The sequence below is a fragment of the Ursus arctos genome, unplaced genomic scaffold (assembly GCF_023065955.2).
Source record: "Ursus arctos isolate Adak ecotype North America unplaced genomic scaffold, UrsArc2.0 scaffold_33, whole genome shotgun sequence".
NCBI classification, from domain to species: Eukaryota; Metazoa; Chordata; class Mammalia; order Carnivora; family Ursidae; genus Ursus; species Ursus arctos.
Genome location: NW_026623019.1, coordinates 12,575,273 through 12,601,781, shown reverse-complemented (window position 1 = coordinate 12,601,781; position 26,509 = coordinate 12,575,273). Strand labels below are relative to the sequence as shown.

The 26,509-nt window shown below is 39.8% G+C and overlaps 1 long non-coding RNA gene and 2 pseudogenes across 1 annotated transcript in view; 2 read left to right on the top strand and 1 right to left on the bottom strand.

The window, feature by feature from the left end:
• Positions 1-25,056, top strand: part of LOC123002137 (uncharacterized) — a 42,262-nt gene extending 17,206 nt beyond the window's left edge. The window contains exons 2-5 of the long non-coding RNA XR_006411704.3: positions 6,475-6,650; positions 15,736-18,143; positions 22,728-22,931; positions 23,570-25,056. This is a non-coding gene — a long non-coding RNA (uncharacterized LOC123002137). The remainder of the gene's footprint in view (positions 1-6,474; positions 6,651-15,735; positions 18,144-22,727; positions 22,932-23,569) is intronic.
• On the top strand, positions 1,933-2,032 carry LOC113270256 (U6 spliceosomal RNA; annotated as a pseudogene).
• Positions 25,057-25,426: 370 nt separating the features above from the next.
• LOC123002122 (glucosamine-6-phosphate isomerase 2-like) lies at positions 25,427-25,837 on the bottom strand (annotated as a pseudogene).
• Positions 25,838-26,509: the final 672 nt, after the last annotated feature.

The following is a 26,509-nucleotide window of genomic DNA, read 5'->3' as shown; positions in this document are numbered from 1 at the left end:
TAGGGTAGTTGTATTTTTTATTTTTTTGAGGAAACTTCATACTGTTTTCCACAGTGGCTGCACCAGTTTGCATTCTCACCAGCAGTGCAGTGCACGAGGGTTCTTTTTTCTCCACATCCTTGTCACTTGTTGTTTCTTGTGTTTTTTATTTTAGCTAGATGTGAGGTGATACCTCATTGTAGTTTTGATTTGTATTTCCCTGATGATGAGTGATGCTGAGCATCTTTGTCTGTTGGCCATCTGGATGTCTTTGGCAAAACATCCATCCAAGTTGTCTGCCAAATTTTCATCACATTGTGTGTGTGTGTGTGTGTGTGTGTGTATCGAGTTGTACAAGTTCTTTATATATTTTGGATATTAACCTCTTATCAGATATATCATTTGCAAATATCTTCTCCATTCAGTAGGTTTTCTTTTTGTTTTGTTGATTGTTTCCTTTGCTGTGCAGAAGCTTTTTTTCTTTGTTAAGTAATCTCCACACTCAACATGGGGGATTGAACTCATGACCCTGAGATTAAGAGTCGCATGCTCCACCAACTGAGCCAGCCAGGTACCCCTGTGCAATAGCTTCTTATTTTTTGTTTTTTTATACTGCTTTTTAAAAATTTTTACTTTAATTCCAGTATAGTTAATATACAGTGTTATATTAGTTTCAGGTGTACAATATGGTGATTCAACAGTTCTATACAACACCTGGTGCTCCTCACAAGTGCACACCTTAATCCCCATCACCTATTTCACTGGTCCCCCACCCACTTCCTCTCTGGTAACCATTGGTTTGATCCCAATAGTTAAGCGTGTTTCTTGGCTTGTCTCTCTCTTTGTTTTGTTTTCCTATGCTTGTTTGTTTTGTTTCTTAAATTCCACATATGAGTGAAATCATATGGTATTTGCCTTTCTCTGACTGACTCATTTCACTTAACATTATATTTTCTAGCTGCATCCATGTTGTTCCAAATGGGAAGCTTTTTATTTTGATGTAGTCCCAGTAGTTTATTCTTGCTTTTGTTTCCCTTGTTTTGGGAGACCTATCTAGAAAAATATTACTATGGCCAATGTCAGAAAAATTACTGCCTGTGCTCTCTTCTAAGAGTTCTGTGATTTCAGGGATCACATTTAGGTCTTTAATCCATTTTGAGTTTATTTTTGTGTAGCATGTAAGAAAGTGATCCAGTTTCATTCTTTTGCACGCATACTCGGGTTTCTTAATTACCTTTATTTCTTGGCTTCACTAAATATTAATATTTTGAAAAATAATTATATTTTCTCTCAACTCTCTTGCACCACAAGGTCCATGTCTACTAGATGAGGACTTTTAGCTAGCTAAAATATTCTTTTTTTTTTTTTTTAAGATTTTATTTATTTATTCTACAGAGATAGAGACAGCCAGCGAGAGAGGGAACACAAGCAGGGGGAGTGGGAGAGGAAGAAGCAGGCTCATAGCGGAGGAGCCTGATGTGGGGCTCGATCCCATAATGCCGGGATCATGCCCTGAGCCGAAGGCAGACGCTTAACCGCTGTGCCACCCAGGCGCCCCAACTAGCTAAAATATTCTAATTTGTATACACCCCAAACAAGTATAGCTTCAGTGAATAATGTCCTTTGAGTTCCATTTTTTTCTTTTAAACATTTACTATAATTTTCCTAATACATTTAAAACTTTTTCCTCCTTCATGTGGAAATTGATTTCCCATCTACTAAACTCTCCTTTTTCAAGAGTATTTATTTCTAGTAGCAAAGACAAGAATTCTGTAAATAGCCACACCCTTTTTCCAAAACATTATTATGCCACAAGGAAGACTTTTTGAAAATCCACTTAAAGAAAAATAAAATCAATTTTACAGAGTTGCTGTAAGTTTTAATAGTTAAGAGTGAGCAGAACAAATTCTAATTATCTTCCCATAATATGTCCCATTGTATAAAAGTAATGTGGTGCTCACTTTGGCCTCACATATGCTGAAATTGGAATGATACAGAGATTAGGATGGCCCCTGCACAAGAATGACAAATTTGTGAAGAGTGCCATATTTTTGTACCCTGTGAAATGTTTCACTCCAGCCTTCTTATTTCATGTTTATTCTAGGCTGAAAAAGACTTTGCCAAAACATTAAAGATCATTCTTTTCACTAAAGAAACAAAAAAGTATAATGTGTAACATTGTGGGAGAAGTGGGATTTTGAGAGATGCCTGGGTGGCTCAGTCGGTTGGGTGTCTACCTTCAGCTCAGGTCGTGATCCCAGGGTCCTGGGATCGAGTCCCACATTGGGCTCCCTGCTCAGTGGGGAGCCTGCTTCTCCCTCTGCCTGCCGCTCCCCCTACTTGTGCGCTCACTCACTCACTCTTTTGGACAAATAAATAAAATCTTAAAAAAAAAAAAAAAAGAATTGGTATTTTGAAAAATAGATTAGGGGTGCCTAGATGGCTCAGTTGGTTAAGTGACTCCTGATTCTGGGTCGTGTCATGATTGATCTCAGGGTCATTCCACGCTGAGCGTGGAACCTGCTTAAAATTCTCTCTTCCTGTCTGCCTCTGCCCCTCCCAACACCCCCGCCCCCCCGCTTATGCTCTCTCTCGCTAAAGAAAAAAAAATAAGATTAAATCATAGAACTTGGCTAATATGACTCTCTAAAATATTTATCATAAGTCTACATCTTGACATATGAATGGATTTCCACTACTAAAGTGTTTAGTTTTGAAGGGTTTGGTTTAGAAATACTCATCCAATATGAATGATTAAAACAAAACAAAGCTCATTAAAAGACCTGGATTCTGGTCCTCATTCTGTCATATGCTATGACATCGTAGCTAAGACACTTTCCCTGGGTCTTTGTTTCTACATCTGAAAAGTGAAGAATTAAATTAGATGCTCTGTTAATGGCTTATACTCCTATAACTCTATGTCAAATAGTTCTTGGACTATTCTTCAGAAGTCTCAAATTGTTAGAAGAACTAATCATTTCTGATTTACGGATGAAGAAACTGGGATTCAAATAACCTTAAACAACTTGCCCAAAGTCAGAAAACTAAACCATGGACTGGCAGATCCCTCACCCAGGTCTTTCTGATTCTAAAGGTCGTGCTTTTAGTTCTACCTCCAATGCAGTTTTCCCCTTTCAGAAGTCCCAGAGGAGAGGAACCTCTGGTTTCCATACTGTTAGCATGAAATCTATACCCAGTAGAAGAGCCTGCTTGGAGAAAGTACTGGGCTGCTTAAGCATTGGCCTCTATACCTGGTCCTTCAATTAGCTGAGACAGTGGTTCTTACACTGTGGTCCCTGGACCAGAAGCATCAAAAATGCCAAAAACTTGCCAAAAAATGTGAATTCTTGGGCCCCACCCTATACATCAAAGACTGAATCAGAAACTCTGGGAGTGGAACCCAGCAATCTGTGTTTTAGCATGCCCTCCCAGTGATTCTGTTGCACACTGCAGTTTGAGAACCACTGCACTAAGATGTGACCTTGGGAAATGCGTGCAAGAACTCAGCTCCAGCTGCTAGCTCTGAAATCCTAGGGTCCTCCTGTGACCCAGCTTCTGAATTAACGAGGGGATAGATCATATTCATACCCCTAATTTTAAGAACTGCTACCCAATAAAATGAAGGAGAAGGCAGATTAGGAAGATGAAGAGAACAGCCTTTCATATATCCCCCAATTAGCCAGAGTTGCCATTGTTGTTGTGAGGATGTATGGCAGTGATGCCTATGACATCCCAAATTAGAACAAGTTTTTTGGAGTCACTCTGAATGCAGCTAGCTCTTCGGGAATTTAAAAATGTATTAGGCAACTTGGAACTCGGCTCAAAGAAAGACAGAATCAATTAAAAATATGCATTGTGTTTCTTTAGCCCTGCTTTAAGTCATTCAGAAGACAGTTTCTGGGAATGGAGTCTAATCTGTTTTGCAAACTGCAACAAAGTAATATCTCACTTCCTAGGAGTTAAACCCCTCCCTCCAGGAGATGACATCCATTTTGGGATCCATTTCAACCAGAGATGACATAACCAGCGTTCCAGGTAGCTTCAGGAGCTCATGTTTCCCCAGCTTAGCAATGACTCAGCGAACGGCAAGGGAGTATGAATGGCCTTAAGGACCATACTGGCGCCAAGGGTCATATTTTCATTATTTATTAAACATTTTTCTGGCCCATCCCCTAAGTCCCTATAACTCTATTCTTATGTGGTGCACAATGTGGGTCAGAAATCTCTTCATTAGGCCTAATCCTGAGGTTAGAAAGATGCCATTTTTCACTTGTGCAATCGAAGCTACCCATCCATTATCAATGAATGAAAGTTGACTGAAGGAGTGCACAAGCTTAAACCTGGTTTGTAAAGAATGGTGATGGGGCTCCTGGGTGACTCAGTCGGTTGAGCGTCTGACTCTTGATTTCAGCTCAGGTCGTGATCTCAGAGTAATGAGACCGAACCCCACTGGGTTCTGTGCTGAGCATGCAGCCTACTTCAGGTTCTCTCTCTCCCTTTCCTTCTGTCCCTCCCCCGCTGCTCGCTCTCCCTCTCTCTCTCTTTCTGTAAAATAATAGACAAATAAATCTTTTTTTTTTTTAAAGAGCAGAACAACTGAAGGAACATGTGCTTTTTTTTTTTTTTTTAAGATTTTATTTATTTATTTGACAGAGAGAGAGATGGCCAGCTAGAAAGGGAACACAAGCAGGGGGAGTGGGAGAGGAAGAAGCAGGCTCCCAGCAGAGGAGCCTGATGTGGGGCTCCATCCCAGAACACCGGGATCACGCCCTGAGCTGAAGGCAGACACTTAACAACTGAGCCAACCAGGCGCCCCTAGACAGATAAATCTTTAAAAAAGAACGGTGATGATTGCACACCATCGTACACACACACCCTTACCTATTTGTCATGATGGGGAAGGAAGCGAACATGATCTGAGCACTATGTCCCGAGTGCTTTGTGCACATTTGTCTCATGGAATCCTCCCAGCAGCCCTGTAAGGCTGGAGTTGTTAGTACCATTTTGTAGGCAAGCAAGCTGAGGCTGAGATTCCTGAAATCGCAGGGCTGATACATGGCAGGGCCGGGAGTGGGACACAGCTCTTAATCTCCCACTTTCCTTGTTGACTGAAACTGGATTAAGTACATGGGCAAAACGCCTCCTCAGAACTGGGGCTCAGAGTACGGCCTTGAAACAAGTTGGTGTTCAAGAATCATAGACCCTGCCTTGAAATAACAAAGACAACTGATTTTGACAAATAAAGGGAGAAATAAGTAAACTCATACTTTTTTTCTTCTTTGGAGAGAGCAAGCATGTGGCGGGGGGGCAGCGGGGAGAGGGCAAAAGGAGAGGGAGAGATTTTTTTTTTTTTTTTGGAGAGAGAATCTTAAGCAGACTCCATACCCAGCACAGAGCCCTCCACAGGGCTCGATCTAATGACCCTCAGATCATGACCTGAGCCAAAACCAAGAGTCAGATGCTTAACTGACTGGTCAAGCCACCCAGGCGTCCCTAAACTCATACTTTTTGTTGATTTGTTCAATCAAATATTTTAGACATATAAAATCACCTATGGATATGTCACTCATATATCTTTAATGTGTATAAAATAGAGATGCCATAAAGACTATAATAAATAAACACTCATGTGTCTATAACCCAGTTCTATGTCTCATTTCTTCACTGTATCTTTGACCCACAAATAACCACTATCCTGAATTTTTTGTTTAGCTTTTCCTTGTCTTTCTTTATGGTTTTATTACGTGTCTTTGTATATGTATGTACAAAATACATCATTAACTTTGCTTTTAAACATTATATGTAAAGTATTATGCTGGAAGTATTCTTCTGCAATATGCTTTTTTATTTAACATGATGCCCCTGGATTTATCTATGTTGTCACATAGAGCTATAATTCATTCATTTTCTCTGCTGTATTGTGTCCCATCATATGAACATACTTGGAACTCGGCTCAAAGAAAGACAGAATCAATTAAAAATATGCATTCTGTTTCTTTAGCCCTGCTTTAAGTCAATCTACTGCCCATTCTGTCAGAGGACATGTGGATTGTTTCCAGTTTTTGATCATCACAGTGCTACCATGAACATTCTTGTGCATGTCTCTTGATTGCATCTATGTTTCTCTAGGTACATACTACCTAGAAGTAAATTGCTGAGTTTTAGGGTATGCACATGTTCACCTTCATAAGACAATGTCAAATTGTTTTCTGAAGAGTTTGGGCCTCTTTACACTGCTACAAGCAATAATTCAGCATTTGTATGTCCCAATATTTGGTATTGTCACACTTTTTCATTTCATTTGCTAGTTTGATGGGTGGAAAACGATAGCCTATAGGTTCAATTTGTAGTTTCTCCATAATTGATTTGGTTGAATATCTTTTCATAGTTTTATTGGCTTTTCTGATTTCCTCATCTATGAAATATATCCTTGGCTCACAAATCCTTTCTTTATCTTTACTTTCTCAACCCTCCTATATCCACGGTGTGGATAAGGAATTGCAGATACATGAGAAGTGGTGAAGCAAATGAGGAGGAATGGGGCCTAATGTGTGTCCCAAGAAGAGGAGACACCGTGTTTGAAAACCCAGAAGTCAATGAGAATGTGGTGTGTTCCAGAAACCAACTGAATCCCACACAACACAATGATGAAAGGCAAGCTTTGACTAAAGGTGAGAGAGTTTTGAAACTGAAGCACATTTCAAGACAGACCACCCTGTAGTAATTTCCATGTCAATATCCAGACACTGGTTATATGACTCTGGAATCCCTTAGCGACATAAGGATATAAAACAGTTGAGAGAGTGGAAATGCAGGAATGATTTGTGGAGGAATGCTCTGTGGAGATGTTTTTTTGGTGGGAGAACTGTTTCCTTCAACTCCTCCAAGGGGGAGGGTGGGTGCTACCCTTTCACCTCAGGATTGAAGAGAAGGACTTCAGTTAGACCAGGAGGAGAATTTGATATATCCTGAGGGACATGGTGTTCAGAGAACATGGTAGATGATGTCAAGTCATGCTTTAAAAAGTGCACAGGTGAAATGACTGTAGTTGTCCACAGTTACACACTAGGAGAGAGGCCAGAAGTGGGAACAGCTTGATTTCTACATTTGGTGTGGCATCTTTCCATAACACTGGCCAGGGAAAAAAAATTGAATCCTCACCTCACCTCTCTGTCCTTGCTTCAACCCCCTTTTGGAGTCAGAGATTGAGCAAAATGCAGGGGGTGGAGGAGGTTTGGAGTACTGTGTGGGAGAGAGAGCACCATGACTTAACCCCTTCCTCCACAAGCAGCAAGCCCACATGGGGCTCCAGCCTAGGGATGAGCACAATTTCATCTTAAATTGAATTTGGTATTTTCCGTGTTACATAGGACTAGATATTTTGAAATATTGAACTGAGAATGTGTGACACTGGAGGTGACCATAATATTTTGTATTACCCAGTAGGAAACCAAAAAGTCATCGCAACTGCTGGCAGTTTCATCCAAGCATGAAATAAGAGACAGGAAAGGTGAAAGGAACAGCGGGAGACAGATACTAAGTTGTTTCCTGATAAAGTTCTACCAGTTCTGATTTTCAAAATCAATGCAATTAGAGAGTGTCAAGAGAAGAGATTGTAGAGAAGGTGGCCAGATGAATGAGTCACATGGGGATTTGGGACTCAAGCCCTTGAAAGCCATTGAAGAGTTCTATGTAGGGGAATTTTGTGATCAAAATTGTGCTTTAAAAAAAAAAAGTCTCTTAGTTCAGGGTATATGATGATTTGAAGGGCATTAGAGGTAGGGGTTGCCCAGAGGAGGCCCTCATTGAGGTGAAATATGATAGTGGCTCGAGTCCAGATGAGTGGCAGTGAGGATAAAAGAAATGGAAGGTGTTGAGAAGTGATAAGCTTGCTAGTCCTTGATGGTGGAGCTGATGTGGGAAGTGAAGACTGGTTCCTACACTTCTGATTTGAACCACGAAGTAATCAGCAGAGTATGAGGGAATGAAGGGAATCCAGAGATGAGGAATTCTTTTGATCCCTTGCTATTCTTGGGAGATGCACAGGGTAGACTGTAGCATCTGTATCTTATGGCTGTGGTGACTCATGCTCAAGACAGCCAATTTGCTGAAGTCCACACAACTCATTTACATGCTGGGAGCTTTTACTTCAAATGACAACGCTTGAACTAATTCCCTTTGATTCCATTTAGAAACAAATGCCCAACCATAGGTGGAGTTAAGTGTATGTAATTTAAAGGAAGAGAGAGAGGCACCTGCCTGGCTCAGTCAGGAGACTGTGCAATTCTTGATCTCAGGGTAATGAGTTTATGCCCTACGTTGGGTCTAGAGATTATTTTTAAAAAAGAGAGAGAGAGAGACTTTAAAAAAAAATAAAGGAAGAGAGAAAGAAACTGGGTCGTGATATAGTCCTCAAGCTTAAAATATTTATACATACAGTAATTTCAGCAAAAGGTTATGCTTCTTGGAATCATGGAAACATACCATGAAACCCTTGATTTCAATACAGTGGAGAAAACTCTGAACTGGCCTAGGTAACCTTTTGCTTCTCTCTCAGCCATGGGATTCTTGCATTTTTTTTTTAGAGCACTATTTCTCAATCCTTAATGTGCATATGAATCACATGGGGCTCTCGTTAAAATGCCAATTCTGCTTCAGTAGCTTTGGGGTGGGGCTCAAGATTTTACATTTTTAACTGGCTCCCAGGGTATGCCCAAGCTGCTAGTCTGACTTTTGGAAAAGCAAGGTTTGAGATGAGCCCAGAACTACTCTGAGTAGTTGCGGACACCGAGAAAGATCAAAGGGAAAGGACCCAAAGGAATCCCAGAAATGTAATTATGTTGGGGATAAACAGCGTTACACCTTGCAAAATGGCAGGGCAGACAGATTTTCCCAGGCCTGTTTCCACTTTTCAAATTCCTTTCCGCATTCAGCGCCTTCCCTATGCAGTAGTCCCTTTCTGTGGATTAAGTAACTAATCCTTGTCTAGGGTCAGACTAGAAAGCGGTTTTTCCTGTTACCGTCCTGCATACTCTGCCTAGAACGCTCTGTTTGCAACTGCACTTTCAAGTTTCAAGACCCAAAAGAATAAAGTTTTAAATGTGGAACAACAGGCAAAACATGTTAAATACGTATGGGGCGCCTGGATGGCTCAGTTGGTTAAGCATCTGCCTTTGGCTCAGGTCATGATCCCAGGGACCTGCTAAGCGGGGAACCTGCTTCTCCCTCTCCCTCTGCTGTTCGCCCTGCTTATGCTCTCTTGCTCTGTCAAATAAATAAATAAAAATCTTTAAAAAAAATTAAATATCCAACATAGACAAATCCTGGAAAAGAGGAGAGACTCTGCCCATTCACGTGACTTTTCCTATAGGGAACATTTTATCCTGCTTCATTCCCTGTGCCTCCTTAAAATCAATCTTTAAGACATGCCAAATGTTAGAAAGGGAAGTATTTCTCTCCAAAGGTTATCTGTTGGCCTTTTTGCCTGTACTGTCCTCGGTCTGAAGTGATATGGGGTGTAGGGACTTTGAGCTCTCAGTGAGTTGAGGGATAAACATGTGGAGATGGATGGGACAGACAGAATTGTTCCGATTAACCTTGCTGAATTGAGAGCCAGCTGGAGATGTCAGACTCTGCTCTTGATTTTGCCATTTACATCCTCTGTGACCTTGGGCGAGGCCTTTCTCGTTTTCAGTTTCAGTTTTTTCACATGTAAAATGAAACAATGGGACAAAATGCTCTCTTTGTCTCTTTCTGGCTCTGAAAACTTTGTTTCTGAAATTTGTTTCAAGTGAACTTGAAAAGGGGGAAATTTTTAAGCTGCCAGTTTCTACAGTGACTGGTCATCAAAATTAAAATCCCTCTGGAGAGCTTTAAAACTAGATAGATAGATAGATAGATAGATAGATAGATAGATAGATAGATCGATCTCCTTCTACCCTGTTCTGATCACTTGCAGATGCAGCCTTGGAAACTATTTTCATGAAGTTCTCCAGGTAGATTCTGCCCATCAGATAAATTTGGGAATCAGTAAACCAAGCCACAAGGGGGCGCCTGGGAGATACCGATTGCCATCTCAGTTGTTTTAAAACCATTTTGAATATTAAAATAGAAATAAAATTGACTTGTCATTTCCATATCTAATTTTGCCTCATACAACTTGAAATAAATTTGTGGTTGAAAGTATCTTTTACTCTTTGGTATTCGGGGTTTAATTTTCTCATGCGTGAGCTAAAACTATGTAATATGTATTGTTAAATAACAAAAATTCAACAGAATAAGTTTGAAAAGTCTAATTGGCTTCATTAAATGATACAGGAATCAGGCAGTATCCTATCTAGCAAGTAGTATTTTCATAGAAGGAGGGTGGGGAAAGAAAGTTATTAGCAAAAGAAAAAGACTGTTGGGGGTAAGTTGGCTTTTCCTTAGGGAAAAAGCAAGGGGTCTTATGCAGATTATTTTTGAGATAGAGAGGGCCCTTGTGGCACTCATTGACGCTGACTCATTGGCTATAGTTAAGACCACATTTCTGGGGGAGGTTGAAACTTAGCTAAAGTTGACACTAAGCTAAGGAGGGGGTAGGATCTGAGGATTCCATTAGGAGGAAGGTGAGAGATGTTTGGAAAACAAAGGTTGCCCTATTATGTAGATAAGTGTCTTAGGTAAAGAGGAATCTCTTTTAATAGCTGTCTTCTTGGTGTAAGGGAGCAGTTGAGGGGGAAGTAAAGAGCTTTTCCTGAATCTGCCCGGTTTTGATTGCTTTTAACTCAAGATAATGTTCCTGCCAAAGTGACCCATCTTGGGGTGGTCTCCCCTTAGCCCCTATAATCTAAAGCTTTTAGAAGAATCCTTAGTATATAATCAGCATCTAATATATCTCAATGATTCATGTTGCTGTGTAACCATCATCATTCTCTTGTCTTGGCAGGACTTTTACCACTAAGTCCTAAATCCCAGGTTCCACCATGGTCTTCCCTGTTTCTCAGATACTACGTCCAACTGCTAATAGTTATTCCTCTCTTGAATCTACTCCCTCCTCCTCATCTCCATAGATGCATCCTTCATTTAATCACTCATTATTTTACTTCCAGACCCCCACAATGTCTTCCTGAAAGTCTCCCTCCCTCCCTGAGTGATTAGTTTTAAAACACAAATCCGATTATGTGGGCACCTGAGTGACTCAGTGGTTGGGTCCTGGGATTGAGCCCCATGTCAGGCTCCCTGCTCAGCAGGAAGCCTGCTTCTCCTTCTCACCCTCTCCCTGCTTGTGTTTCCTGTCTCTCGCTGTCTCTGTCAAATAAATAAAATCTTTAAAAAACAAAAAACAAAAAAAAAAAATAAATAAAATAAAATAAAATAAAAAACAAAAAACAAATCCGATCATGTTCTCCCACAAACAAAATCACATCAATGGCTGTATGCAATTTACTCTCAAAGGGTGCTAAAAAGTGTTATGTGTGTGTAAAGAGAGAATGAGAAAGCAAATGGGACAAAATATTAACGATAGATGAATCTGGGGGTGCCTCAGTGTCTCAGTTGGTTAAGCATATGTCTAACTTCAGCTCAGGTCACTGATCTCAGGGTCCTGGGATAGAGCCCTAAGGGTAGGCTCTGCCCTCAGCAGGAGTCTGCTTGTCCCTCTGCCCCTCCCGCAGCTCGTGCATGTGCATGCGCTCTCCCTCCCTCTCTCTCTCACAAATAAATAAGTAAAAAATCTTTTAAAAAAAGCAATAGACGAACCTGGATAAATGGCATGCCAGTTTTTTATGTACTCTTTTTTTCTATTGTTGGAACTTTTTGTAAATTTGAAATGATTTTCAAAACAAACAAAAAACTTCACTGGCTTACCTACTTCTTCAGACTCATCTACTATTTTTCCTCCTTGAAGTTTAAGCTTCAGCCATAATACATGATTGTAGTTCTTTACTTTTGCACTTGGGCGTTCACTAATTTGGAATGCTGTGGTCTTTACCACTTGTCTACCTGGAAAATTCCTATTTATATTTCAATACCCAGCATACAATCCCTCCTGTATGATGCCTATGTTTTTTTGACAGAATTAATCACTTGACTCCCTTGGGCTAAATGTGTTTCTCATTTTGACTCCTCTGCCTTTTTCTCACATAGTACAATTAGTCTGTTTCTTATACTAAACTCAGAAGATCTTGAAGAACAGAATCCCCCAAGTCTTACTCATTATTGCACCCTGGCACCTAAAATCCCAATTTCTGTCCTCTTGTACTCCTAGGTACATTTGTATTTGCCAGGCCATGGTTGTTCCTTACCTTTTGCTATTTGCAGTGGCCACAATGACACTGAATTTGCTGTGGCTTCCTGTTGTTCCCAGCTGAAGCTTGGTTCCTGGCTACTCTCCCCAATTTTTTTTTTTTTTTTAATTTTTTCCACATGTGGAGGAAGTGAGACATTACTAATGAGAAGTTGAAATCCAGTGGTCATCATTGCCTTATAGACTTCCTCCAACCCCAGAGAACTCCTTCTTACTCCATTTTTTCCCTAAGATTTTGTTTGTTTATTTATTTATTTGAGAAAGAGAGAGAGCATGCGTGGAGGTGGGAGGGACAGAGGGATAGGGGGAGCAGACTCCACACTAAGCAGGGAGCCTGATGTGGGGCTGATTCCCAGCACCCTGAGATCATGACCTGAGCCCACGGCAGATGCTTAACCAACTGAACCTTACCCAGGCACGGCCCCTTCCCTTATTCTGTGCTTTGGAACCAGTTACTTTACCTCCTAGAAGGCTTAGTTCCTTATTCTGTGTTTTGGAACCAGTTACTTTACCTCCTAGAAGGCTTAGTTCCTTATTCTGTGTTTTGGAACCAGTTACTTTACCTCCTAGAAGGCTTAGTTTTCTCATTTATAAAAAAAGACAGACTTTGGTTCAGTATCCTTTGTAAGAGATTTGGGTATGGGAGGAAAAATAATTTTTTCACTACTCTTCTAGGTTCTTGGCTGAGACTCTTGAAGAGGAGTAAATATGCCACCCTAAAATATGCCTCTTTGGCATGAGTGTTTTCTTCATCTGGGTATGCTTAAGAAACAGCAGATGCAAAATAAACTCTGAAAACAAGTAGAAGTTGCCCTTTTGTAAGGGACATTTACATTTATAAGAGACATCACCATTTGTGAGGGTGTCTCCCTCTGTACCAGAGAGAGGATGACTAAAATTCTGGAAACTTTCATTAATGGAGAAGACACCAGTTAAATCTGCATAACAACCCTACAACTTGTTTACCATGCTTTTCCTGGTAACCTCCCATAACTGGCTTCCTGCCTCCTACATATTTCTTTTGTCTTCAGCTGAAGATGATATTCAAGGTCGGAGGTGTGTGGTCTCAGCCAAGAACCTAGAAGGGTAGAGGGAAAATTACTTTTCCTCCCCAGTACCTCCTTGTAATATAAGAGAGATTAACAAAAGAAAAACAAAGGGAAGTATAATAACATATATACCTCTTGTATACATGCACAGACTAGGAAGACTGGGTAACTCCCTGAAAGGGCTCAAGCCACCACCTTAAAAACCATCATCAGCTAATGACAAAAGAAAGATGTTTGGGTAGGGCAGGGAAACTAATTATGGGAGATTACCAGGAAAAGCACAGTAAACAAAGGGTAAAGTTGTTATGTAGATTTAAGTCAGACCTTCTCCATTGATAAGTTTCTAGAGATTTGGATACTGTCTTCTCTTCCTGATACAGAGAGGGAGACACCCTTATAAATGGAGATGTTCCTTATAAATGTAAATGTCCCTCAGAAAAGAGGGACAATTTCTACTTCTATTATGTCTGCAGCTTCTCAAAACTAATCAGCCTAAAGTAATCTTTATGCCAAAGAGGTTTATTTTGAGGTAGCATATTCTGCACCCCTTCTGTTACATTTTATTTTCTCTTCCCTTTGCTTTGGCTTCCTGTTAACAAAGGTCATTTCATTTAATCCTTTGTGTTAATTTGTCAAAGTTCATCAAATGTTAATAGAAACTAACAAGTTATTTCTTGAGAGTTATTTAAGTAAAAGGCGATTATGCCCCACTGGTGGGTGTATATCTCTTTGGATTCTTGGTTTTCATTCTGTGGAGATTTTAGGGTAGGGCAGGCTTAGCACTGTGTATAGTAATAAATGACCCTTCTAAAAGTTCCAAGTTCTCATTGCTTGTTTTTACTACCATTTAAGGCCATATGTTTCGTGGCTAAAAACGAAGGGATCCCTTGATGAAGAAAAATTATTGGCAGTAAAATATACTCACTTTGAAATACCACTTTCAAAGAGCACATCAACTACCTTCATTTTGACCTCAGTCTGTACTTTCTAATTGATTATGTTCTTTCCAGCTTATCTCTTAACTTAAGCAAAAGACCTTGAGGGCAAAGCATCCCGTGATGGTAACCGAAACTACCTCCTCAAGCAACAAGGACTGCCCTGAGCCAGCAAGACCCTGCATGATTGACCCCAAGACAATGATCCACCTGACCTTTACTGCCCACCTGCACGTACCCACTGACCTTTGTCCCACATTTTCCTTATATAAACCTAGAAGTATTTTCAGCACTTTGGAGACTGTCTTTGAGATGCTAGTCCACTGTCTTCCTAGTATTGGCCTTACTGAAATAAATTCCTTTCTTGTTTCATCGCCACGTGTTTCTCTGCCTTTGGATTTTGTCAGCAGCAAGTGGCTGAACCCTATCTGTTTGGGCCCCCGGGTCCAGATGCTCTTGCACTCCTGGGCCTCAGCTGCAACGTGAGGGGTCTGAGTATTTTCTACAGTGATAAAATAGGTCACCTGCTTAAAATTTGCTCTTTGGAAACATAAGAAGTGTGAGTCTGGAATGAGTGCTTCATAGTAGCAGGGACCTGGTCTTTCTTATTCAATACTCCATTCCAGTGCCTCAGACAATGCCTGACCCTACTAGGAGCTCAACACATACTTGGTGAAGGAATAAATGAATGAGATTAATAAGCCTGTTTGAGGAAATGTCAGAGCTCTAAAAACCTAAATATATTAAAGCAAGTAAAAAAGGGAACCCTGAAAAGACAGGTTCTTTAAGTCCCCAAATTTGTCATCACGATACCACTTGGTACTTCTACTTGATCCCTAATGAAGATGTTCAGCTACACCTAGTCAAGGCCTTTCCATGATGGATATTCTCCACATGTTTCCGGAATTGAATGTTGTAACGGTACTTTTTGGTCCCTTCGCTTTCTGCTGTTTACTGCATGCTGCAGTTTTTTGAGCCTGGGGTTTTCTGGAGTAGTTTTTCCGTAACAAAGGACTCAGTTACTGACAGCTGTTCCCTTTATCATCTGCTCTTTATCAACATAGTACAGTTTCCTGTACCCATCAGTGACAGGGAAATGATACAGCAGACATTATTACATGTGAGCAACCCAAAGTTATCTTTTATTCATCTTCCGGGTCATATCCTCTTTCTTTATTCGTATTTTAAATGATTTGCAGTTTTGGGGTTTTTTTTTATAGAGATCATTTTATTTTCTTGTTGAGTTCCTGTTCATGTGCTTATCTCTGATATTCTGAAGACCTTGCCTTTTTTTTTTTTTTTTTTTTTTTTTGGCTCCCAGTCTGGGGAATTGACAAATGACAACATTTTGGGGCCATAGGGGAGAGACAGGCCGTAAGACGTACTGTATAGATGACCAAAATGTGATGTACTATACCTTCTCAGCATAAACTGGAAATTTAAAAAAAAGCTGCAAATAGAATTGCTTCCTTTGGGCTTAAAACAGATTGGCAGCAGCACAGATTTTGCTGTGGGTTGAAGTCATTTTCTACTTTGGCACTACTCAGTCCATGGGGAACGGTGGAGTCATGATTTAGCAGCAAGATTCTGGGAGCAAGCCAGCATCTACATCTGTTCTGAACTGTAAGTGGACTGGAAAAATGCTTGAAAAAAAGCCAGAGGAGGGAGGTGAAGGAGAACACGAAACCTTTAACCTCAAAAAGGCCACAAAAATGGCTTGATCAATTACAAGGAGATTGGATTTAGAGAGAAGTTTTAATGGAAATAAAATCTATACAACTCTTCTTGTCTTCATCCATTAAGTTCCTCTGTCTTGTGATACAAGAATCATAACACATAGTGATACAAGAAAATCTTATCAGGAAGGACTAAAGCATCACTTACCTTACATGGGCTGAGTCTTAACAATTGAAGCACACTGCCTTGGTAACACCTCTTAGACATTCAACACACTTTTTAGTGAATTGCATAATGGATTTCTTTTCTCCAAATGTGTGACCAAACCATCTTGTAGGAATTGGGGGGAGGTGTTGTTTTGTTTGTTGTTGTTGTTTGTTTTACATCAAGAGGTACTCCATCAATTGAATGTCATGAAGACTGTGAGTGAGCAAGAGTATGGCTAATACACTGGAAAGAATTTGGAAGCAGACTGGCCTGGGTTCAAATTTCAACTCCATCATCTCCTGGCTGTGTGACTTCAGGCAAGTTGCCCTCTGGCGCCCAGATTTTTCACCTTTAGAATAGTAAAATCTAATTCACTGGGTTGTCGTGAAGATTAGGGGAGTCCGTGGGCATGTGGAAAGCATGGGATAAATGTTAATTCGCTTTCTCTCAGTTCTCTACTAGTGCCCTTTCCTTCTGTCTCATTGCCTTGCACACATTTGCATATGCAGAGTCTTGATTTCCAGAGAAAATATTTGTCTGGTTGGTGTCAATGAACCAAACCTGGCTTGTCTAAAGTTGAAAGTATTTTTTCTAACTAGTCAAAAGTGGCTTAAAAAACCGAGAGAAAACAGGCTGCATGGCACATACACACAGAAAGGGAGATTCTAAGTTTACTTGAAGCAATCACGATGGATTTTGCAAAGACTCTGGGGCAGGGATCAAGTGGGCTAGTTAGCCAAAATTCCAGATTCTTTTTGGAAAGACTTTCTGAAATGGCAGTCAAATTTCAGTAAGAAGCAAATAGAAGACTCAAAATAATAGAAATCATAGAAATAATTTCCACATGATATAGAAATTTCCCCCCCCCCTCAGGAAAGCACAGTACATTTTCTAATTAATTATTAGCACATACAAAGAAAATAAAATAACTCTTAGTGGCCCAGGGCCCTATTCAAACTCTCTGAATCACAGTTGCTTTATGTAACTTGAAAGGATTGAAACGAAATTGATTCTTTCTAAGGTCCCTTTACAAATTCGAAGATTTTGTAAAAAGCAAACCCCCCCCCAAAAAAAACCCTAAGATTTTGTGCTTTGTTTTATATTAAAATGATTTCTACACTTTCTATATTAACAACAAATAATGATTTACTGAGAACTTAGTTGGCATGCTTCAGCTCATTTACTTCCTATAATTACCCTAGGAAGTAGGTACTATTATTCTTATTATTTTACAGGTAAGGAAGCCAAATTTAAGTAATTTTTCCAGTGTCATCCTGTTAGCAAAGAGGAGGTTCAGACTGAACTAGAACTCTCTGATTCTGTCTCAAGCTTTTAACCCAAACCTACATTGTTCCCCACTATATAGTAAACACATTGTTTCCTAACAATGAGCCAAGCAGCTTTATTGGCAATGGAAAAAATTCAATCTTGGTGCAAAACATTCTCTTAAATAAATGGTGTAGTGAATAATTATACATGTTGGAACTGAGAAATTTGTCAATGCTTTTGACTGTGAGTCCTGTGGGTAGGCAGTGTTTTTTTGTTGTTTTATTTTTCACCTTGGCTCCTGCTTGCTAAGTACATAGGCACTGAGTGAATTTGTAGTGAATGAAATGTATTTGATATAACTTCATTATAAATCATTATAAAGGTTCTGAAAGCTGGAAGCAACTTTATAGCTCATTTCATCTATCAACCCCCCCCCCAATCTATCCCACTATTTTCGAAGAAGAAGGAACTAAAATTTAGAGAGAGAGAAAGGGAGACATAAGCGGCACCCAGGACTCCAAATTCACAATCCAGAACTCCTTCCACTTCACTGTCCTGTGGAATTCTTTCTGATTCCTGACAGCGTGTTTGTATTTGTAACTGAACTAACATGAGTTCACTCTGGTAAGCGACAGAAAAGAGGCTACACCAAGTGGAGCTGTCACACAAAAAGAACTTTATTTGCAGAAGAGAAGGAGATCACAGGGAATAACTTCCAAAGCCAAGGCTCCCGGAGTGAGGGTGAGTGGATTTCTCCTATTTAGGGTTAAGATGAATGTTCAGAAAGGGGAATTTTGGCATTGCAGGTAAAGGCCAGAATAAGGTTGTGCAGGGGTACTTGGGACACATGGCTATACATGCATCCTATATTGTATTAACAAAGCTTGTGCTCCCCCTCCGTGGAGATTTTAGCATTACAATGAAGTAGAGGTAATTGTGGACACCCCATGGTCCATCCCTGCAGGTGTGAGTCAAGCTCACACTGCTGGCTGGAACTCTTCCTGTTGTTTGCCTCCAAAAGATAAGGTTCACATTCCTGTGGAAGAAGGGGGTCGGGGGATCAGTAGGAGTCTTGCTTGGGACAGTTTTTACCTCATTAACCCTGTGGGGGACAGTTTCATATTCATAGGGCTCTAAGCCCACCTCCTCACCAGTTGAGATGCCCAGGCCTCACTTTTTTGCACACCATCCACTTAGTTTCTCAGCCTTGAAGGGGCTGGGGGCATGGCAGGAAATGCCAGCTGGCATGGCACAGCACTCCCTTGAGAGAGGACTAATTTTGCCTGGCCTTGCAGAACTTGCTTGCCTTTTTTCAGCTGTGTCTGCACCAATATGGCTGAATTTACGGGAGCCAAGAGGATGTTTCACCATCTGCCTGTTAGTGGGGAATTGGCCTTTCTGCTCTTCCAACAGGGTTTTGGAAGGCGTGGTGGCTGGGGGCCAGCCCACTGAGGCGCTCCTCCTTGGATTGTGTGCTGCTGCAGGAGAGGAAACTGCTGAGCTCCAGAGCCAGCAGGACAAATGGTCTGCATGCATCTGCAACAGCAAGTGTGATCTGAACACAATTGCAGCACTGTTGCAAACTGTCTCCTACTAGTAATTCCCGTCATTATCCCATTTGGACAGTCCATTGAGAAAGGCCTGGATTAAAAAAAGAAAAGAATTTTTTTTTAAAGATTTTATTTTTAAGTAATCTCTGCACCCAACGGGGGGGGGGGGGGATTAAACTTAAAACCCTGAGATCAAGAGTCGCATGCTGTGCAGACTGAGTCAGCTAGGTGTCCCAGGATTTTTTTCTTAATTACAAAAGCACTACACGTTTATTGTAGAAAATTTAGAAAGTACACAAAAATATAGAGAAGAAAATAATGCCATGTATTCGATTACCATTCCAGGGGAATCATCAGGAAGTTTTTGTTATATACTCTTTACAGCTTTTAAAATATACGAATATGGATTCTACATGTATTTATATATGCTTTCTTTCTTAAAATATATAATAAACAATTTTATATACCACTAGACCTTATTTAACAATATTTTTAGCAGCTGCATTGTATTCCATCCTGGGCATATACCATATGCGTATGCCCCTATTGTTGGATATTTAAGCGTTCTTCAGCTTTTTGTTATTTGAAGTAATGAATGATAAACCTTCTTCTTGCCTAACTCGGGTTATTTTCATAAGCAAATCCTAAAAACAAAATTGGTGAATCGAAGTCATGACTAGTTTCTAGTTTAAAAGTTTTAATATCCACTGCCAAATTGCCTTTGAGCAAGGTTATAGCAAGTTACATTTCCACGAATGTAGACCACTGGCAAATTTCTCAGTGTCCTCGCTACTATGGAGAGTTTGCTTTTAAAATCTTTGATAATGTGATAAATGGAAAATGTGCTAAGTGAAAAATGTCTACCACTACACTTAAATGTAGGTGGTTGACCACTGCACATTTCCTTAATTAATTAATTTTTTCAAAGTTTATGTATTTATTTTTTTAGTAATCTCTACACCCAACATATGACTCGAACTCATGACCCTGAGATCAAGAGTCACATTCTCTTCCAACTGAGCAAAGCCAGGCACCCCACATTTCCTTAATTTAGACCAAGCTAAGGTTACAAAAGCTCATAGACTGTCAGGTTTGTTCCCAGATAAAGAGAATCATACTTGGGCTATTTTTGCATATACAATCTTTTCGTTTTCTTGTTAATCACACAAAAAGCCATGTTGCAATCTTAAATTCATTTTCTGTTTGCAGATGATAATACTCATCCCAGAGCAGATAACCCTTATATATGTTTGTTTTTTTTAAGAGAAAAAAGTGGTCATCTTGCCTTTTGCAGTTACAATACAGAATATTTCCAACAATTGTTTATTTCTGTGAGTATCTTAGGTATGCCACTGGGAAAGTCAAGATAAATTCTTCTCTGTAGCGATATTTCGATAAAAAGGAAATGTATTTTGTGTTTCTTAAAGTAGAGGTATTGTTGGAGTAGTTTTTTGTAACCTGCTAGGAAAGAAAATGTGAAACATTTTTGGTGGAATTACTTAAAAGATGCCAGTGAGAGAGGCACCTGGCTGGCTCAGTTGGTAGAGCATGCAACTCTTGATCTCAGGGTTGTAAGCTCGAGCCCCATGTTGGGTGTAGACATTACTTAAAAATAAAAATCTTAAAAAGAGATGATAGTGAGGAACATGGCATTCTGGTTGGTGGGATGGTTTCAACAACTAGGAGTGAGCATGGCTAGATTGTTCTACTAAATTGAGGTGCTCAAGAGAATGGCTTACTCATCCTTGTATTCCAGGAGCCTGTAGGTGAGCTGGAAAATGCATTCTAATCAGAATTTAGTATGTCTCAGGAAGGGTTGTACTTGATCTGAGAAGAAAACCCTCAGTGGTAAAGGAGAAAAAAAAAAGTTCTTTATGTTTTCTATCAAAGAAATGGAGATGATAAGATAAATCTCAATTTTTAAAAAGTTCTATAGTTGTGCTTTATTTTACATCCTTTAAAAAAAGATTTATTTATTTATTATTTTAGAGGCAGAGAGAAAGAGATCATGAGCAGGGGGGATGGCAGAGGGAGAGGGAAGGAGAGAATCTCAAGCCGACTTCAGGCTGAGCATTGAGCCTGATGCGGGGCTCAATCCCATGACCCTGAAATCACGACCTGAGCCAAAACCAAAAGCCAGACGCCTAACCAACTGTGCCACCCATGTGTCCCTGGTGTGTTCAATTTAAAATAAGCAAGTATAGAGGTGCGTTGCTGGCTCAGTCAGTAGAACATGTGACTCTTGACCTCAGGGTTGTGAGTTCAAGCCCCACTTTGGGCATAGAGGTTACTTTAAAATAAAATAAAATAAAATAAAATAAAATAAAGTACAGACAATTTAAATAAATAAACAAAGAAAGAAACAAATAAACAAGTGTAATATTACCTACCTATGGTTTTTCCAATATTTACAAAAATCACTTTTATAAAAATATATACACTATATTTCTTTCTTCTTTTTTTTTTTTTTAAGTTTTTATTAATTTATTTGCCACAGAGACAGCCAGCAAGAGAGGATACACAAGCAGGAGGAGTGGGAGAGGAAGAAGCAGGCTTCTAGCAGAGGAGGGAGCCCAATGTAGGGCTCGATCCCAGTACCCCGGGATCACGCCCTGAGCCGAAGGCAGATGCTTAACGACTGAGCCACCCAGGCACCCCATATTTCTGAAATGTTTATAGTTTATCATTTAGATTAAAATGTTTGCAATCAATAATATTTTAATATTGATCGTTTATTCTACATATAGGCAGAAAAATATTTTTTTTCTTTTTTTTTTTTAAAGATTTTATTTATTTATTTATTTATTTGACAGAGATAGAGACAGCCAGCGAGAGAGGGAACACAAGCAGGGGGAGTGGGAGAGGAAGAAGCAGGCCCATAGCATAGGAGCCTGATGTGGGGCTCGATCCCGTAACGCTGGGATCACGCCCTGAGCCGAAGGCAGACGCTTAACCGCTGTGCCACCCAGGCGCCCCAAAAAGTATTTCTATAATTGCAATGGGGGAAGAAAATCCTAAGAAAGATGATTTTATTTCTGTTTTAAGATTTTGGCTTTTCTTGGAAGGAAGACCTCAATATAATATGTATGTTAAAAACAAAAAAAACAAAACAAAACAAACAAAAAAATCCTCTAAGCTCAAAGTCAAAACTGAGCTCAAAGCAGTGTGCTGTAATGGACAAAGGAGGTCAGGGTGAGTGGATGTGGGTTCTGAACCCAGCTCTGTGACCAGTGGGAGAACTTTGGATAATTCAGTCCCCTCTCTTGGTGTCAGCCTTCTGATCTGTAAAATGTGGGATTTGGGCTTGTTGATACCTTCCAGGTCAAAGAGTTTGTGATTCTATTTGTGATTTTGAGAATGGGATTGGGCCTGATTCTGTCAAATTTGGCTGATGTCAAATCTAACAAAAGCAAATATCATTTCACAAAGTATCTCTTAGAAGAGGTAGTTTCTTTCTCTCCTATTCTTTCCCTTCTCATTTTTGACAGTATGATATTCCCACCACTTTTTATGTGGTGTACATAGAAATACAGACTTTAAAAAAAAAAAAAAAAGATTTTATTTATTTATTTGACAGAGAGCAAGACAGCCAGTGAGAGAGGGAACACAAGTAGGGGGAGTGGGAGAGGAAGAAGCAGGCTCCCAGCGGAGGAGCCTGATGGGGGCTCGATCCCAGAATGCTGGGATCACGCCCTGAGCTGAAGGCAGGTGCTTAAGGACTGAGCCACCCAGGTGCCCCAGAAATACAGACTTTCTTCTTCCTTTACTTTCCAAGGGATATCTTCGGTTGAGGGAGGAAATGGAAAAGATCTATCACTGAAGAAAGCTGAGTATACTACAGAGGCAGGCACGAGAAACCACCCAAGCAAAGACAAGAATGAGGAGCAAGAGAATTGAGAAGAAGGCTGGAATGGTGAATGTTTTTAAAAGGAGGATTGAAGAAATTAGAATGAACAGCTGACACTGGGGAGAAGGAAAGGTAAGGTGGGTGTTTGCTAAGGAAGATGTTTAGGATGATTTGCTTTGTGTCATGCGATGAAATTCCATGTTCTGCTGCCTTTTCAAGAGACCCAGGGGTAAGATCTGTGTTAACTCTTCATTGCTCTTTGGAGCAGGATTTGTCTTCCTTACAGATGTGACAATGTGATGTACCTGGACATGCCCTGATCCTGTTGTTTTCAGGTTCGATTTAAGAGCTAGAGAGAGCTACTTAAGCTGCAGGCATCATTCATAATGTTATTAAAAAACAGAAAAAGAGACCCTGTATTATGTATCAGTTTCTTCCCATATATTTTTCTTTAATATTTTGAACAATTCATCAGTATAGATTTTTCCCCCATATAAAATTCTGCCTTTGGAAAGCTGGGCATTTTTATCTTGAGACATTGCAGGTCTGCTTTTAGGAGAGTCTCAAGTAAATATTGAATCAAATATGCACAATTTTGCAAATTTCTGCAATAACGTCAGCCGTTGCTATCTGTTCTTTGCTAGATATGAAATTAGTTAGGTTTCTTTGAATTATGTTAACATTAAGTTTTTAAAAATATTAATATATATAAAAATGAATATTAATATAATATATATCAGCTTAATTTTTCACTTTTTTTTTTTTTAAAGTAATATCGACATCCAATGTGGGGCTTGAACTCACGAACCCAAGATCAAGTCGGATGCTTTACCACTGAACTGGCCAGACATCCCTGGAGTAAGATCTTTAAACATCCGATGTGTTAAAAGTATGAATCTATTCTTTCAAGCCAAATATTTGTATATGGAACTTGGTTCCCCCTCTTAATGCGTACAAAGTTACTCAGAAATTGGTATAACTGAGAATAGAAAAAGGTCTTCTGACTTCCAGGCTTGGTCTGATTTTTGTTGCAGTGGACTGTCTCAAACACAAAGAACCCTCCTCAATTCTTAACTCTTTGTCCATATTGCCAGCAATATGGACAACCTCTAAAAACAGTCTTTCAATCAGAATTGCACTCTGTGCTCCCAGCTGAATCAAGGCTGAACTCCGGCTTTCCTGGGGGCTGAAATGACTAGGGACATCATAAAAAAAGTTTGAAGCTGGGGCGCCTGGGTGTCTCAGTCCGTTAAGCTTCTGACTCTTGATTTGGTTCAGGTCATGACCGCAGGGTTGTGAGATCAAGTCCCACCTCAGTTTCACGCTGGGTATGGAGCCTGCTTAAGATTCTCTCTCTCCCTCTTCTTCTGCCCCTCTGGCCTCCTCTCTCCCTAAAAAAAAAAAAAAAAAAAAAAAAAAAAAAAAAAAGACTTTGAAGTTGCATGGAAGTGCTGTAGCAACCTACCCCCCAGCTTTGATCTCCACTCATACCCACGTTGGCTGGGTTATTCCTTCAGGGAAAAAAATTGAGAAGAGGTAGATGTACTTAAATTTTGGCTCGGTCTCTGCCCAATATGCACATGGTGCCCTCTAGCGGCAGAGTGGAGCATTTCCGAAAAGGAAATGGAGAATCCGCTTCTATAGCACACTAAGATTTTCCAGCTAGCTTTTTGTTTATATGAGATTTATTTGAGTTAAAGGTAGAAAATAATGTACTTTCATTTGTAATTTAAGATTCAAGTTGCTATGGCAATCTAAAATAGTTTACAGTGATTCCTTTTATATATACTCTGTCATATTATCCTTTTAGACTTTTTTATATATGAGGAATAAGGTTAATCATTTAGGATATTTAGCAATAATGATAAAATTCTCTTCAAAAGAATTTCCTTAGTGTACTATTGGTATGAAGCTCATAATAGCCAAGATGTTTATAGTAAGGGCCTGAACCTAACTCATTAAATAAAAATAAAAGCACATTTTGTGGGGGGGGTGCAAAAAAGGTGATTTTATTAAAGCATGGGGACAGGATCCTTGGGCAGAAAGCTGCTGCCAAAAGCACATTTCTTGAAGAAGGTGCAACAAAATATGCACTCTACATATTTTTCAAAAGACATAAACTGCACGTTTTGGCACTGTCTTCTCTTCAAATTCCTTTACCAACAGTATATAGCAGGACTTCTGATGTCCAGATGGCACTGTAAGAAGATGACTAAGGCAGTCGTGTGCAGAAGGCTTGTGTATAATGCAGATAAAATAGAAAGATATTTTTTGAAAATTAAAGTTTGCAATGAGGGCCACCTGGATGGCTCAGTCAGTTAAGTGTCTGCTTTCAGCTCAGGTCATGATCGCAGGGTCCGGGAATTGAGCCCCTGAGTCAGGCTCCCCACTCAGCAGGGAGTCTGCTTCTCCCTCTCCCTCTGCAGCTCCCCCTGCTCATGCTATCTCTCTCTCTGTGTATCTCTCTGTCCCAAATGAATTTTTAAAAAATTTTTAATGGTATTCTTAAAAATTCCCCATGTTCCATTATATTGCAAAACTGAAACTCATCTACTTCTTAGAAAAAGTATTTTGTTCATTCAAGCAGAATTTTGCTCCAATCTCCTTCAATTTCCTACTACCACACCCTATAGTGGACCTGTAAGTTTATTGTGCACATACATTAAACCTTTAAGTCGTTTACAGTAGTAACTCTTAGTTCTAAAGTAACATCTTCATCATGTACAAATGTAGTTCAGAGATGATGCTGGAAAGGTGACATGGTCCACACATGGATGACTTCTTCCATTGCTGCGTAGAGGGCAAATGACTTGTGTGGGCCTATTATGAGAATCATTACCTCCAACAAGTAGGTCTACTGTGCCAGCTTCTTTTATTTTCTTTTCAAATGCATCACATTCTGTTTGTAAATCTGGAGCATTCCCATCAAGGATATGAGCATTTTAGGATCTATGTCAATATGCTTTAAAAAGTTACTCCACACTGACTGAATGGTAGCTTTCAGGACAATTGATGGGAAATTCTACATATTCATCCATGTTAATTGTCTTCACGTGTTTAAAAGAGCGCTCTCCATTCTTGTGATGTTCTGTTGACAACTGTTGGGTTTTTTTGTTTGTTTGTTTGTTTGTTTTTAGAAGATACTAATGATGTATGTTAGTACACCTTCTAGACCAATTAACTCTTCTGATGCTGGGGCAGTAGGAACCCCTGATAACTTTTTCAGAGAAAAAAGTCACCTGACTTATCACACATTATTAAATACTCAACTGTGTTGATTTCATTCTTCCCCTTGGCAGGAGTTGTGAATGATCACTTACACACATCAGCTTCTGAACTTCCAATTATTAACAGAGTAACTTGGATGATGCTACAATTTTAGATACAGTTATTGCAGGGTTGGGGATCATAGCTGGCAAGAAAGAGTTCTTGAGACATTGTATGCTGCAACTTAGTAGGTTTATTTAAGTAACAGGAGGATAGAAAGAGCTACCGGAAGGAAGAAGGAGCTGCCCTTGCCCTGTGTGAAGCTGGGGGTGATACACTTAGTGGTCAAGGGCAAGGCGACGTGCAGGGAATATTAGATCATAAATGTCTTCTTCGAATTTCTACTTGTAAAACTACTTTTGCAAGATGTCTCTGGTGCTTATCATTCAGTTTTATTTTAAATATTGGTGAGATATACAGGCAGTCATGAGTCCCTTAAAAAA